Source organism: Salvelinus sp. IW2-2015, linkage group LG32 (assembly GCF_002910315.2).
Source record: "Salvelinus sp. IW2-2015 linkage group LG32, ASM291031v2, whole genome shotgun sequence".
NCBI lineage: Eukaryota > Metazoa > Chordata > Actinopteri > Salmoniformes > Salmonidae > Salvelinus > Salvelinus sp. IW2-2015.
The window spans coordinates 2827430-2844736 of record NC_036871.1 but is presented as its reverse complement, the minus strand read 5'-3'; positions in this window follow the sequence as shown (position 1 = coordinate 2844736).

Below are 17307 nucleotides of genomic sequence, written 5' to 3'. Positions count from 1 at the left end.
ACCTTAGAGAGCCTTTTTATGTCTCTATTTGATTTGGTCAGGGTATGATTTGGGTGGGCATTCTATGTTCTTTATTTCTATGTTTTGGCCGGGTATGGTTCTCAATCAGGGACAAATGTCTATCGTTGTCTCTGATTGGGAATCATACTTAGGCAGCCTTTACCCACCTGTGTTTTGTGGGTAGTTGTTTTCTGTTTTGTGTCTGTACCAGACAGAACTGTTTCYTTTTGTTCTACTTTGTTATTTTGTTTCAGTGTTCAGTTTGAATAAATTATCATGAACACGTACCACGCTGCGCTTTGGTCCATTCCTTTCGACGAGCGCTCTACTCTATATTGTACTGAACTATACTCTACTTTTCTTTACTGTACTGTGCTGTACTGTACTGTACTGTGCTGTCTAAACTTGTGAATCCAACTGTGGTTTGTGACTACTATGATTTCCCATTGTAGCCAATTCAATTGCAGAACTTCCGTTACCAATTTTTGGGAAACTCCGTTACCGATTTGGTAGAGGAATTCCAAAGTAACGGCAGTCTAAGTCGTCCTCCTCATCGGACGAGGAGAGGCGAGAAGGATCGGAGGACCAATGTGCAGCGTGGTAAGTTTCCATAATTTAATGACATGAAAACTAGACAAGAATACAAAACAACAAACGTACTAACCGTCACAGTCCCGTGTGGCACAAACACTGACACAGGAAACAACCACCCACAAAATCCCAACACAAAACAAGCCACCTATATATGATTCTCAATCAGGGACAACGATTGACAGCTGCCTCTGATTGAGAACCATATTAGCCAGAACACAAAGAAACAGCAAAACTAGACACACAACATAAATTCCCACCCACCCACGTCCTGACCAACACTAAACAAGCAAACACATAAGAACTATGGTCAGGAGTGACAGTACCCCCTCCCTTGAGGTGCGGACTCGAACCACCCCTAAAACCACGGAGGGTCTGGGCATCTTCCGCGTGCGCTCCGCGCAGGACGAGAACACCACTCCACCATTTCTTTGTCCCCCTCCTTAGCGTCCTTTGAGTGGCGACCTCGCCCCCGACCTTGACCTAGTTATCTTCACCAAGGTTCCCCACATGATTAGTGACAGCTCAGCCAGAGAGGTACTTCAGCAGAGAGATCAGCTTCAGACAGAGAGGTACTCAGGACAGAGATGTAGCTAGGACAGAGGTAGCTCAGGACAGAGAGTAGCTCAGACAGAGGCAGCTCCGGACTGAAGGGCACTCCGACAGAGAGGGCAGCTCCGGACAGAGAGGCACTCGGACTGTAGGGCAGCTCCGGACTAATGAGCTCCGGGCTGAGGGGCAGCTCTATGACTGGAGGGCCTCATGACTGAGGCAGCTCATTGACTGGAGCAGCTCATGACTGGAGGCACTCATGACTGGAAAGGCAGCTCATGACTGGAAGGCAGGCTCATGACTGGAGGCAGCTCATACAGGAGGTCATGACTGGAGGGCTCATGACTGGAGGCAGCTCATGAGGCGGCTCATGACTGGGAGGGCGGCTCCTGGACTGGAGGGCGCTCCTGACTCGGGCGCGCCTGACTGGCGGCTTGGCAGCTCCTGACTGGCGGCGGCTTCTGGCAGTCCTGACTGGCGGCGCTCTCGGCTCCTGAACTGGCGGGCGCTCTGCAGCTCCTGACTGCGGGCGGCTCATGACGCATGGCGCTGCGGCTGATGGAGGGCGGCTCCTTGACTGGCGGGCGGCCTACTGGCGGGCGGCTCTGCAGCCCGACTGGGCGGGCGGCTCTGCAGTTCCTACTGGGCGCTCTCGCAGCTCTGAGCTGCGGCGCTCTACGGGCTCATCGAGGTTCTGATTGAGGGCGGCCTCATGACTGGAGGCGGCTCCTGACTGGCGAGGCGGCTCCTGATGCTGGCGGCTCCGGACTGCGGGGCGGCTCTGGCATCTCCTCGACTGCGCGCTCTGGCAGTTCCGACTGCGCGCTCTCGCAGCTCCGAACTGCGGGCGGCTCTGCGGCTCTGACTGGCGGGCGGCCTCTGGCGGGCTCCTGACTGGCGGCCCTGCGCTGACGACGGCTCTGCGGCTTCTGGACTGACGGACGGCTCTGACGGCTCGGACAGACGCGTCGCGGACGACGGGGCCTCAGATGACCTGGCAAACGGATGGCTCAGATGGCGCTGGGCAGACGGATGGCTCAGATGCTGCGACGGATGGCTCAGATGGCCTGCACGGAGGCTCAGATAGCGCTGGGCAGCAGATGCTAACGCACTGGGCCAGGTAGCAAAAGGGCAGGCGGGCGGTGCAAGGCAAGTCACCAGACAGCGCTGGGCAGCGCAAGCAGTGCAGCGGCGTTGGGCAGACGGCCGACTCTGACCTGCTGAGGCGCACCAGTAGCCTGGTGCTGGTCGCGAGCTGTGGTACCGGACTGGAGACACACACTTCAAGGTAGTCGGAGAGAACAAGGGCACACTGGACTCTCCGAAGCACATATAGGCCGTGGCGTGGTATAAGCTCTGATGTACTGGGCTTGGGGCGGAATGGTGGCCGCCGGATATACCGGACGTGAAGGAGTACACGACTCTGTGAACACCTGAGCCTGCCCACCCTACAGGTTGAGTGTCCCCGTAGACCTGCAGTGCGGCGAGGTGGAATACCCGCACTGGGCTATTGCTGTGTGAACCGGGGACACCCTACGTAAGGCTGGTGCCATGTACACCCCCGAGGAGACGTACTGGAGGCCAGATGTGTTGAGCCGGCTTCATGGCACTGAGCTCGATGCCCACTCTAGCCCGGCCAGTGGCGAGGTGGAATAGCCCGCACTGGCTAAGCACGCGTACTGGGGACACCGTTGCGCTCCACCGCATAACACGGTGTCTGACCAGTACGACGCCCTCTCACTCCACAGTAAGCCCGGGAAGTTGGCACAGGTCTCCTACCTGACTTCGCCACACCCCCCTTTAGCCCCCCCCAATAATTTTTTGGGTGAGCCTCTCGGGCTTCCAGCCGCTCTGCCTTGCTAGCGCTTCATAATGCCGCCTCTCCGCTTTCGCTGCCTCCAGCTCCGCTTTGGGGCGGCGACACTCCTCTGGCTCTGCCCAGGGTCCTTTACCGTCTAGGATTTCCTCCCATGTCCATTCCTCCTGGTACCGCTGCTGCTGTCGCTGCTGCCCGTTTCCACGCTGCTTGGTCCTGGTTAGGTGGGTGGTTCTGTAACGGCAGTCTAAGTCGTCCTCCTCATCGGACGAGGAGAGGCAAGAAGGATCGGAGGACCAATGTGCAACGTGGTAAGTTTCCATAATTTAATGACATGAAAACTAGACAAGAATACAAAACAACAAACGTACTAACCATCACAGTCCCGTGTGGCACAAACACTGACACAGGAGACAACCACCCACCAAATCCCAACACAAAACAAGCCACCTATATATGATTCTCAATCAGGGACAACGATTGACAGCTGCCTCTGATTGAGAACCATATTAGGCCGAACACAGAAACAGACAAACTAGACACACAACATAGAATTCCCACCCAGCTCACGTCCTGACCAACACTAAACAAGCAAAACACATAAGAACTATGGTCAGGACGTGACATCCGAGTTTTAATCACTTAATAATTCATAAACGCAATTCATATCAGTAAAAACACTATAAATAATTGATAGGTCAAACTTTACTTTTTTACTTCTTGAACTTTCATTATCCTCCCTCCTTATTCAGGTAGAGAAATTAGAAAATATCTTAAAGATATGTAGGGTTTTTGGCAACTGAATTTCAAGGCACAAGGCAATGTTTTCTTAAACTTACAGAAGGAAGAGATATTCCTCAAAAACTAAATATAAGTGTTGATATGAACTTCACATGTTGGTGCTCATGTTTTTTTTTACTGTACATGGAAATGACCATCACCTGTTACTAGTTGTCAGCAGATGATTTAGGTGCAAACAACAATCTATACCAGAAGCTTTTGTCTTTTGGGTCAAAGTAATGAAGACGATCTTCAACAATCTTCAACAGCGCCAGATTTGTTTCCCAACATGCTGCAGTTTTTGAACGTTTTTCTGGATTTGTTCATGGATTGTAATGGGAGCAGTGGATAATGACCTAAATGAAAGTTGTCTCTCGCCCAGGCTCTGTCGCAGCCGGCCGCGACCGGGAGGTCCGTGGGGCGACGCACAATTGGCTTAGCGTCGTCCGGGCTAGGGAGGGTTTGGCCGGTAGGGATATCCTTGTCTCATCGCGCTCCAGCGACTCCTGTGGCGGGCCGGGCGCAGTGCGCGCTAACCGAGGGGGGCGGGTGCACGGTGTTTCCTCCGACACATTGGTGCGGCTGGCTTCCGGGTTGGAGGCGCAGCTGTGTTAAGAAGCAGTGCGGCTTGGTTGGGTTGTGCTTCGGAGGACGCATGACTTTCGACCTTCGTCTCTCCCGAGCCCGTACGGGAGTTGTAGCGATGAGACAAGATAGTAATTACTAGCGATTGGATACCACGAAAATTGGGGAGAAAAGGGGATAAAATTWKAAAAWAWWWATAATAATAATAAAAAAATATATATAAGAAAGTTGTCTCTCACTTTACTGGTGCTGTTTTGGGGACATACAGTATGTCCCTGTTATCGCTGTCTCATCGTCTGACCTTAGAGGCATGGAGGTTTGACAGCACCCCATATGTCCCAATACTCCCCCCTTCCTTCCCTCCTCCCAGTGCTGCCATTCTGAACTGCAGACAGAGCTCTGAAAGTTGGCACTCAGTTCTCCAACTCAGCAGGGCAGCTATAGAAACTGAGCCAAACTTAGTGGCGACACGTCAGGATGTGAGGAAATTCAATTAAAGTCATCTTCACACCCACCCCAGTTGGTGACACGGGGAGTACCGGTGTGTACTCTGCTGATAGAGGCTGTAATATTGCTTGGCGCTCCTGTAATATCGTTGGTCACACTGCTGTTTGGTCACGTCAAATCGGCGAGTCTCACAGGCAGGCTACACTGGATGCAGAACTTTAGCAGAGAGTGAGGTGCTCCCATTCATTTCAATGAAACCTGGGTGTAAAGAACATAGAATTACGCTCTAGTTATTTTGTCAAGATTGCATGCTCAAGAACATAGCTCATTCTGGCAAAATGCACGTATTTTTGTATTTGTATTTATTATGGATCCCCATTACAATTTTAAAACATTACAATACATTCACAGATTTCACAACACACTGTGTGCCCTCAGGCCCCTACTCCACCACTACCACATATCTACAGTACTAAATCCATGTGTATGTATAGTGTGTATGTTATCGTATGTGTGTGTGTGTGTGTGTGTGTGTGTGTGTGTGTGTGTGTGTGTGTGTGTGTGTGTGTGTGTGTGTGTGTGTGTGTGTGTGTGTGTGTGTGTGTGTGTGTGTGTGTGTGTGTGTGTGGTGTGTGTGTGTGTGTGTGTGTGTGGTGGTGTGTGTGTGTGTGTGTGTGTGTGTGTGTGTGTTGTGTGCCAATGTTTATGTTGCTTCACAGTCCCCGCTGTTCCATAAGGTGTTTTTTAATCTGTTTTTTAAATCAAATTTTACTGCTTGCGTCAGTTACTTGATGTGGAATAGAGTTCCATGTAGTCATGGCTCTATGTTGTACTGTGCACCTCCCATAGTCTGTTCTGGACTTGGGGACTGTGAAGAGAAGTTGCAGCGATGGGCACAAGACTGTAACTACAATTGGATATCACAAAATTGTTTGGTGCCTAATGAACACCACCAGTTTCTCAAAATGGAGAGTGGACCTTGAAGGCTCTTCAAACTATACATTCATTAACACCTAGAAACAAGATGCACACCAGTTTCTGCATTGGTGGAACACGATCATTTGAAGGTATTTTTAAAATCACGAATTGTTTTTTCTACAATGGATTCTGCTTTAGGGCTCTAGTCAATCTGTATGTCGAAGTTCAGCGTTAGAGCGTGATTGAAATTTAAAAAGCAATGTTCTCACATTAGTGGACACTGTGTTCATAGTAAACAGTGCCTATGTTGGCTTAGTCTGAAATTACCTTTAACATCTATCGCACAATCTGTAATGCCCTTAGATTTGTTAAATGTCACTCAAAACAATGGATGCTTTAATAGATACGTATAATCTGATCCTTGTTGGATTGGTGGGAGCACAGAACTATTGAAGAGCAATCTGTGTACCTTTTGCCTTAGGCATTTTCTGCATGGCCGTGAGGCTGCCTGAGACCTACTGTGCACCACTCTTGGCATTCTCTCAACCAGCTTCACCTGGAGTGCTTTTTCAATGCTCCTGAAGTAGTTCCAACATATGCTGAGCACTTGTTGAATGCTTTTCCTTCACTCTGCGGTCCAACTCATCCAAGCCATCTCAATTGGGTTGAGGTCAGGTGATTGTGGAGGCCAGGTCATCTGATGCAGCACTCCATCACTCTCCTTCCTGGTCAATTAGCCCTTACACAGCCTGGAGGTGTACTGTTGAAAAAAATATGTTAGTACCACTAAGCACAAAGCAGATGGGATGCGAATGGTGTAGTAGCCATGCTGGTTAAGTGTGTCTTGATTCTAAATAAATCACTGACAGTGTCACCAGCAAAGCACCCCCACACCATCACACCTCCTCCTTCATGCTTCCAGTGGGAACCACACATGCGAAGATCATCCGTTGCCTACTCTGCGTCTCACAAAGACACGGCGGTTGGAACCAAAAATTCTAAATTTGGACTCATCAGACCAAAGGACAGATTTCCACTTGGGCTAATGTCCATTGCTCATGTTTCTTGACCCAAGCAAGTATCTTCTTCTTATTAGTGTCCTTTAGTAATGGTTTCTTTGCAACAATTCAACCATAAAGGCCTGATTCACGCAGTCTCCTCTGAACAGTTGATGTTGAGATGTGTCTGTTACTTGAACTCTGTGAAGCATTTATTTGGGCTGCAATTTGAGGTGCCGTTAACTCTAATGACCTTATCCTCTGCAGCAATAAAAACAGTTTTTTWGAAATGTTTGCAGATTTATAAAAAAATATATAAAATAAAATACCTTATTAACATAGGTATTCAGACCCTTTGCTATGACACTCAAAATTGAGATCAGGTGCATCCTGATTCCATTGATCATCCGTTTCTACAACTTGATTGTAGTCCACCTGTGGTAAATTCAATTGATTGGACATTATTTGGAAAGGCACACACCTGTCTATATAAGGTTCCACAGTTGACAGCACAACCTTGCAGAAGAACAACCATCTTTGCAGCACTCCACCAATCAGGCCTCTATGCTAGAGTGTGCAAACGGAAGCCACTCCTCAGTAAAAGTCACATAACAGCCCGCTTGGAGTTTGCCAAAAGGCACCTAAAGGACTCTCAGACCACCTCTGGTCTGATGAAACCAAGATTGAACTCTTTGGACTGAATGCCAAGCATCACGTCTGGAGGAAACCTGGCACCATCCCTACAGTGAAGCATGGTGGTGGCAGCATCATGCTGTGGGGATGTTTTTCAGTGGCAGGGACTGGGAGATTAGTCAGGATTGAGGGAAAGTTTAATGGAGCGAGGTACAGAGAGATCCTTGATGAAAACCTCCTCCTGTGCGCTCAGGACCTCAGACCCGGGCGAAGGTTCACCTTCCAACAGGACAACGACCCTAAGCACACAGCCAAGACAACGCAGGAGTGGCTTTGGGACAAATCTCTGAATGTCCTTGAGTGGCCCAGCTAGAACCCTGACTTGAACCCGATCACAAATCTCTGGAGGGACCTGAAAATAGCTGTTCAGCATAACATAGCTTGAAAGGATCTGCAGAGAAGAATGGGAGAAACTCCCCAAATACAGGTGTGCCAAGCTTGTAGTGTCATACCCAAGAAGACTTGAGGCTGTAATCGCTGCCAAAGGTGCTTCAACTAAGTACTGAGTAAATGGTCTGAATTCTTATGTAAATGTCATATTTTTATTGCTAAATAAAACCGTTTTTCGATTTGTCATTATGGGGCATTTCATCAATTTTAGAATAAGGCTGTAATGTAACAAAATGTGGGAAAAMTCAAGGGGTCTGAATACTTTCTGAATGCACTGTAGGTAGGAGCAAGTCCATGTAATGTTTTGTAGGTTAGCAGTAAAACCTTGAAAACAGCCCTAGCTTTCACAGGAAGCCAGTGTAGAGAGGCTAGCACTGGAGTAACATGATCGAATTTTTATATGATTTAATATAATTTTAATATAATATGGTCGTACAGTACACCACAGACCAGTAGAGTAGAAGTCAGTACAGTYCAGTACAGTAAAGTATAGTTCTGTACAGTACAGTACAGTAAAATACAATACATTATAGTGTGCTCTACTGTGTACTGTACTGTAATGTATTGAACTATACTCTACTTTCTTTACTGTATTGTACTGTGCTCTTCTGTGCTGTGCTGTACTGTGCTGTCCAAGCTTGTGAACCTAACTGTGGTTTGTGACTACTATGATTTCCCATTGTAGCCAATTCTATTGCAGAAAATTCCAATTCGGTCATGGAATTTCAAGTTTTAATCAGTAATTCATCAGCAAATTTGATATCAGTAAATCAACTGCAACTAATTGAGGTCTACCTTACCTAGGTCTACCTTTACTTTTTACTTCTGTGAAATGCAATTATCCTCCCTCCTCATGAGGGAAAGAAATTAGAAAATATCTTAAAGATATGTGTGTTTTTGGGAACGGAATTTCAAGGCACAGGGTAATGTTCCTTAAACTTAGGCAGAAGAAATTTCTCCAAAACTAAATATTAGTGTTGATATTAGTTGGCAGGGGTCTTTACTTCAACCATATTGTGTTTTGATGCATTTCCAATACCTTTTAAGACTTTTTCTAAGACCCATTTTCCATCTGTTTGACCAGAAGTCAAAGCCTTTGCTTATAAAATTTTTTGGGGATGGAAAATGGTGGAGAAATCTATATATGCCTTAATTTCTAACAAAATATAGACTCTTAGCTTTCAATTGACACCCAATTTGACATGATCCTATTAACTTGACCAGAGAGAGAGAGAGGAGGGCCTACAGCAGCACCTAGATCTTCTGCACAGATTCTGCCAGAGCTGGGCCCTGACAGTAAATCTCAGTAAGAAAAATAATGGTGTTCCAAAAAAGGTCCAATTMRCAGGACTACAAATATAAATTCCATCTAGACACCGTTGCCCCAGAGCACAATAAAAACTATACATACCTCAGCCTAAACATCAGCACCACAGTTAACTTCCACAAAACTGTGAACGAGCTGAGAGAAGACCTTCTATGCCATCAAAAGGAACATCAAATTCGACATACCAATTAGGATCTGACAAAAAATATTTGAATCAGTTATAGAACCCATTGCCCTTTATGGTTGTGAGGTCTGAGATCCGCTCACCAACCAAGAATTTACAGTGGGACAAACACCAAATTGAGACTCTGCATGCAGAATTCTGCAAAAAATATCCTCCGTGTACAACATAAAACACCAAATAATGCATGAATTAGGCAGATACCCGCCAATTATAGAAATCCAGAAAAGAGCTGTTAAATTCTACAACCACCTAAAAGGAAGCGATTCCCAAACGTTCCACAACAAAGCCATCACCTACAGAGAGTGAACCTTGAGAAGAGTCCCCTAAACAAGCTGGTCCTGGGGCTCTGTTCACGATCACAAACAGACCCCACAGAGCCCCAGGAAAGCAACACAATTAGACACAATRAAATCAATGCTGTTCATCGACTACAGTTCAGCATTCAACACCATAGTACCCTCCAAGCTCATCATTAAGCTTGAGGCCCTGGGTCTCAACCCTGCCCTGTGGAATTGGGTCCTGGACTTTCTGATGGGCTGCCCCCAGGTGGTGAAGGTAGGAAACAACATCTCCACTTTGCTGATCCTCAACACTGGGGCCCCACAAGCGTGCGTGCTCAGCCCCCTCCTGTACTCCCTGTTCACCCAGGACTGCGTGGCCATGCACGCCTCCAACTCAATCATCAAGTTTGCAGACGACACAACGGTAGTTGGCTTGATTACCAACAACAATGCCTACAGGGCGGAGGTGAGGGCACTCGGAGTGTGGTGTCAGGAAAACAACCTCTCACTCAATGTCAACTAAACAAAGGAGATGATCGTGGACTTCAGGAAACAGCAGAGGGAGCACCCCTCTATCCACATCGACGGAACAGCAGTGGAGAAGGTAAAAAGATTTAAGTCCCTCGGCGTACACATCACGGACAAACTGAAATGGTCCACCCACACTGTGGACCAGTGTGGTGAAGAAGGCACACTCACAAACTTTTACAAATGCACAATTGAGAGCATCCTGTCGGGCTGTATCACCGCCTGGTACAGCAACTGCACTGCCCACAATCGCAAGGCTCTCCAAAGGGTGGTACGGTCTGCACAACGCATCACCGGGGGCAAATTACCTTCCCTCCAGGACACCTACAGCAACCGATGTCACAGGGAGGCCAAAAAGATCATCAAGGACAACAACCACCCGAGTCACTGCCTGTTCACCCCGCTACCCTCCAGAAGGTGAGGTCAGAACAGGTGCATCAAATCTGGGACCGAGAGACTGAAAAACAGCTTCTATCTCAAGGCCATCAGACTGTTAAACAGCCATCATTGACACAGAAAGGCTGCTGCCTACATACAGACTCGAAATCGTTGGCCACTTTAAAACCTCTCTAGGGTACGTGGGACGGTAGCGTCCCACCTGGCCAACATCCAGTGAAATTGCAGAGCGCGAAATTCAGAGCGCGAAACTACAGAATTGTAAATATTTAACATTCTTGAAAATACACATGCAATGTGTCAAATTAAAGCTTGACTTCTTGTTAATCCAGCCACGGTGTCAAATTTCAAAAAGGCTTTACAGCGAAAGCAAACCATGCGATTATCTGAGGACAGCACCCCATGAAACAAACACAGACAATCATATTTCATCCTGCCAGGCGCGACACAAAACTCAGAAATAACGATATAATTCATGCCTTACCTTTGAAGAACTTCTTCTGTTGGCACTCCAATATGTCCCATAAACATCACAAATGGTCCTTTTGTTCAATTAATTCCGTCTTTATATCTCCAAAATGTCCCTTTATTTGGCGCGTTTGATCCAGAAAAACACCGGTTCCAACTTGCGCAACATAACTACAAAATACCTAATAAGTTACCTGTAATCTTTGTCCAAACATTTCAAACAACTTTCCTAATACAACTTTAGGTATTTTTTTACGTAAATAATCAATTAAATTTAAGACGGGATAAACTGCGTTCAATACAGGACGAAAACAAAGTGGAGCGAGCTTTCAGGTCACGTGCCCCAACCACAACAGTACACTAGACTCGACCCTCGTTCTAAACAGGGCTACTTCTTCATTTCTCAAAGGAAAAACATCAACCAATTTCTAAATACTGTTGACATCCAGTGGAAGAGATAGGAACTGCAAGCAAGTGCCTTAGAAATCTAGATCCCCATAGAAATATAATTGAAAAGAGAGTGACCTCAAAAAAAAAAAATCCTGGATGGTTTGTCCTTGGGGTTTCGCCTGCCAAATAAGTTCTGTTATACGCACAGACAWCWTTCAAACAGTTTTAGAAACTTCAGAGTGTTTTATATCAAATCCTACCAATTATAGTCATATCCTAACCTCTAGGCCTGAGTAGCAGGCAGTTTACTTTGGGCACATCAGTCATCCAAACTTCCGAATACTGCCCCCTACCCTGAAGAAGTTAATAAATGGATCACTAGTCACTTTAATAATGCCACTTTAATAATGTTTATATATCTTGCATTACTCATCTGATATGTATATGCTGTATTCTATACCATCTATTACATCTTGCCTACGCCGCTCGGTCATCGCTCATCCATGTATTTCTATGTACATATTCTTATTCCAGCTCTTTAATTAGATTTGTGTGTATTAGGTAGTTGTTGTGGAATTGTTTGATTACCGTTAGATATTACTGCATTGTCGGAACTAGAAGCACAAGTATTTCGCATCACTCGCATTAACATCTGCTAACCATGTGTATATGACCAATACATTTGATTTGATTTGATCATGACAAAACAAAGAGATATATACTTGACATATAAGGAAAGCTTTGACTATGTACAGACTCAGTGAGAATAGCCTTGCTATTGAGAAAGGCCGCCGTAGGCAGACCTGGCTCTCAAGAGAAGACAGGCTATGTGCGCACTGTACACAAAATGAGGTGGAAACTGAGCTGCACTTCCTAACCTCCTGCCAAACATATGACCATATTAGAGACACATATTTCCTTCGGATTACACGGGTACACAAAGATTTAGAAAACAAACCCAATTTTGATAAACTCCCATATCTAAACATGGCGGTTGGAACCAAAAATCTCAAATTTGGACTCATCAGACCAAAGGACAGATTTCCACTGGGCTAATGTCCATTGCTCATGTTTCTTGACCCAAGCAAGTATCTTCTTCTTATTAGTGTCCTTTAGTAATGGTTTCTTTGCGAAAATTCAACCATAAAGGCCACAAAGATACAAGGGTACACAAAGATTTAGAAAACAAACCCAATTTTGATAAACTCCCATATCTATTGGGTGAAATACCACAGTGTGCCATCACAGCAGCAAGATATGTTGTGAAGTGAAGAACAAACACCATTGTAAATACAAAATTAACCCGATGGGCGCCCCCCTCGGGTTCGTGTTGTGGGAGAGATCTTTGTGCGCTATACTCAGCCTTGTCTCAGGGTAGTAAGTTGGTGGTTGAAGATATCCCTCTAGTGGTGTGGGGGCTGTGCTTTGGCAAAGTGGGGGGGTTATATCCTGCCTGGTTGGCCCTGTCCGGGGGTATAGTCGCACTAGGCCACAGTGTCTCCCGACCCCAACTGTCTCAGCCTCCAGTAATTATGCTGCAATAATTTACGTGTCGGGGGGCTAGGATCAGTCTGTTATGTCTTATCCAGTTGACTTTGTGAATTTGGTTCCTCTCTAGGTTTCTCCCTAGGTTGCTGCGTTCTAGGGAGTTTTTCCTCTTCTCTCAGAGGACCTGAGCCCTAGGACCATGCCTCAGGACTACCTGGCTTGATGACTCCTTGCTATCCCCAGTCCACCTGGTCGCGCTGCTGCTCCAGTTTCAACTGTTCTGCCTGCGGTTATGGAACTGTGACCTGTTCACCGGACGTGCTAACTTGTACCGGACCTGCTGTTTTCGACTCTCTCTCTACCGCGCCTGCTGAACTCTGAAAGATCGGCTATGAAAGCCAACTGACATTTACACCTGAGGTGCTGACCTGTTGCACCCTCTACAACCACTGTGATTATTATTATTTGACCCTGCTGGTCTTCTATGAACGTTTAAACATCTTGGCCATGTACTGTTATAATCTCCACCCAGCACAGCCAGAAGAGGACTGGCCACCACTCAGAGCCTGGTTCCTCTCTAGGTTTCTTCCTAGGTTCCCGCTTTTCTAGGGAGTTTTTCCTAGCCACCTTGCTTCTACATCTGCATTGCTTGCTGTTTGATGTTTTAGGCTGGGTTTCTGTATAGCACTTTGTGACATCGGCTGTTGTAAAAAGGGCTTTATAAATACATTTGATTGAAATTTGATTGATTCTCCGGCTGTCCCCATAGGAGAACCCTTTGGTTCCAGGTCGAACCCTTTCCACACAGGGTTTTGGGTTCCATTTTGGGTTCCATGTAGAACCCTTTCCACCCAGGGTTCTACATGGAAGTTGAAAGGGTTCTACATATAACAAAAAAGGTTTCAACCTAGAACCAAAAAGGGTTCTTCTAAGGGGACGGCCAAAGAACACTTTTGGAACCCTTTTTACTAAGATTGTACAGCACAAACAGATTTGGGACCAAGCTAATACGATGTGAGTTGAGGGTTAAATAAATACGAGATGGAGGCTCAGTTTTGTGGGATTTGCTTGTCTTGACCCCGTTTCGAGATTATGGACTACATAATCTGCGTAATGTGCCAAATAGCATGCTATCTGTGAGGAGTTTAACCAACCTCATTACTCTAATGTGGTATGTGGGGGAAAACAGTGGGCGCCTGGAGATGAAATACACTGTATGTTATATCATTTTTTAAACATTTCTACKGAGCTCTATCCTTTGTTTCCTACCTAGGGGAACCTTCACTGGTCTGGGATCAGAATTTTGGAGTACAGATGAACAAAGAAAAAGGGGATGGGGCTAGGTTTGAAGATAGAGATGCAGCTGTCATGACGTGGCCCTTTSTGGTTATAGATCGTGGCATCCCCCTCTCTCTCTCCTACACCCAGGTTCTGTTATCTCAGGTCGTAAATTCCTGGAGGAGACTCTRTCTTCCTGGCCATGCAGTATAGAGAGAGAGAGTTTCACAGTAGAACAAAGGAAGTTCTTCTACATCACAGAACTTGAGAACTGAACAATATCCATGTTTTGGAGAATGTGTAAACGGTCGGTGGAGAAGCCAGCTACGACCCGGTCCGTTTTGTTTCATATTTGTGACCTCATGAAAGACAATACAGCCACATTACCATAGCTCTGTTTATACACGTGCCTGCATTATGAGGTTTGTGTCTAATTATTGTATAAAATMAATGAGTAAAGATGTAATGTGATGTTAAACRGTTAATGTGAGAGAATTGTATTCCTTTTAAAGTTGAACTAAGTCATTGGCCCGCCCCATGAGCACAGACATGATCTGGCATCATGGGACAGCCCTTTCCTATTCTTARGAATAAAACCCCCRCCTGAAGAAATCCTCTTCAGACCACGCGTACCTCGATGGACACCGAGAGGGCACAGGTTGAGTTCAGACCACAAAAACCTCAGCATAAGCTTAGGTTGTAATGGTTGTTGAATTCCTAACCATACCACGTGGAGCATTGGCTACACGGCGGGAAATMGTTAAAATCTGAGACTATCGATCCCGACAGAATAAGAGCAAATCTTAGATACTAATTACTAGTCTYCAGCTAGAAATTATGTCAACCTGGGATGCGAAGACCCGACAACCGCCGAAACATCTATTCTATAAGAACATTTCTGAATGGTACTCTGAAGTATCCATTCTAACCATGAAAGGCAGAGAGGCGCTCGGATGAACTTTCCAACAGGAGGACTGACGATTCCAACAGAGATCACGACGACACACTGGGCSTAAATATATATTGATTGCAATTATTCCCGAATGAGTGAGCGTTCATGTGCAAAGGATTAACATTTKAATTAATATAATTATCAACTGTGTAGCGACTTCTTCTGTTCTTTCCCGCCTTTTCAGTCCACACCCACTTCCCTTTGTCCACCAAGCCGTCATATCGGCTTAGCCGACTAGGGAASCGCCCTTATCATTTCCTTGTAACCATATCTACTGTGTTGTTTGTTTTTGCATTTCTGTGATTATTTAGTTAGTTAGTAAATAAATMATTAAGACAATTGATGTATGGATGATTCATGGTAAAGGCTGGGTTCGTGCAGATAACCAACAATTTACTAGGTTTGGAATGAGACTAACGTGAGGTAAAGAATAATTCATTAATTAGAAGTCTAATTGATCAGATATTAAAATATCTGAAGAGTTATATTAGGAAAATTATAACTTTGTAATCTGAAGATTTTCCTTGGTGCCCCGACTTCCTAGTTAATTACATTTYCATTATTAGTTTAATCACGAAATAATAAWTACAGAAAATTGATTTGATAAAATAACAGTCTTCACTTTAATGATGCCAAAGACACGACACAGCCATGATTTAGTGTAGTTCAGTGGCATGTATTCATGGATGCCAAGGGAAAACCCCCCTCCAAAAAATGGACAAAACATTTGACAAAATAAAAAAATATCTTTCGTCTCTTTTCGATTATCACACACACACACACACACACACACACACACACACACACACACACACACACACACACACACACACACACACACACACACACACACACACACACACACACACAACACACACACACACACACACACACACACACACACACACACACACACACACACAGTCTTGTATAAGTAACCTTGTGGGGACACACAATTTAGTCCCATTCAAAATCCTATCTTCCTTAAACCCTAACCCTTACTCTAACCTTTAACCCTAACATTAACCCTAACCGTAAACCCCCTAGAAATAGCATTTGACCTTGTGGGGACTAACAAAATGTKCCCAGTTGGTCAAATTTTTGTTCATTTACAATTGAAATGTTGAAGTTGAAATGGTGTTGGAATGGTGGAGGCAGCTCCTGTTTTCTTTGCGACTGGCGATAACTCTCCGTAGGTTCTAAATCATTAGTTGTTTAGTAGTCCATAAATGTCCAAAATATTAACTTGCTTGACCATGCTGTAGGTCATGTAACTGCTTGTTAAATGCAATATGCTTTGTGTACTTCACTGGACAGATGTTTCTCTCCGGTTTTGTAATGAAACACATTTGTGGTTGAATTTATTCTACTACTGTGTGACTGTCTTCTTATTGTCTCGGCCTTATGCTTATATATTATGGTGGCATATGAACTGACAGGATGAAGAACAAACAACGCAATTATCACAACACATAGGTTGCAATACGTTTTTTTTCCCTGGCTTGTCTTCCTTAGTGATTTTACTTATGCATCCCTACTGTTTTAGTTTGTGGGGAATTAGTTTCTTCCTCATAGCTCATTTCAGTAGCTCATACCGTAGCTCTATTCAGTTATTTTATGTTTTTCCCCCAAATTTTTCTATTTCATCACAAAACTCTTCTTCTAACGAGCTACTCTATCACTCACATAGAAAACCAATTCATGTCTGATTTCGGTCCGATTCCTATGCGTGAAACAAAGGTCAACAAGAGGTCACCAGAAGCCTCAAAAATGCAAAAACCCTGTGGGCACAAWCTGGTTGAATCAACGTTGTTTCAATGTAATTTGTAAACATATTGTGACGTGGAATCTACATGGAAAATACATTGGATTTTAAAAAGWAATCAACAACAGATTTGATGTTGTCTTTAAATGTACAAATTCAGCATATTTTGGGTTTTTCTATGTTGAAAATTGGTTAACATGATGACATAATTCTGTGGTTGAAATGTAACCTTAAAACAACAGTTTACTGTAACCTTAAAACTGTTGTTTTAAGGTTACATTTCAACCACAGAATTATGTCATCATGTTAACCAATTTTAAACATAGAAAACCCTCAAATATGTTGAATTTGTACCTTTACTAAGACAACGTCAGATCTTCAATGTTATATCCACTAGAAGAAAAAAATAATAGGCTGGGCAGCACCTCCTACTGGAGAGTTAATCTATCTACAGCTATCCATTTGGTCTCTCCATCTGGA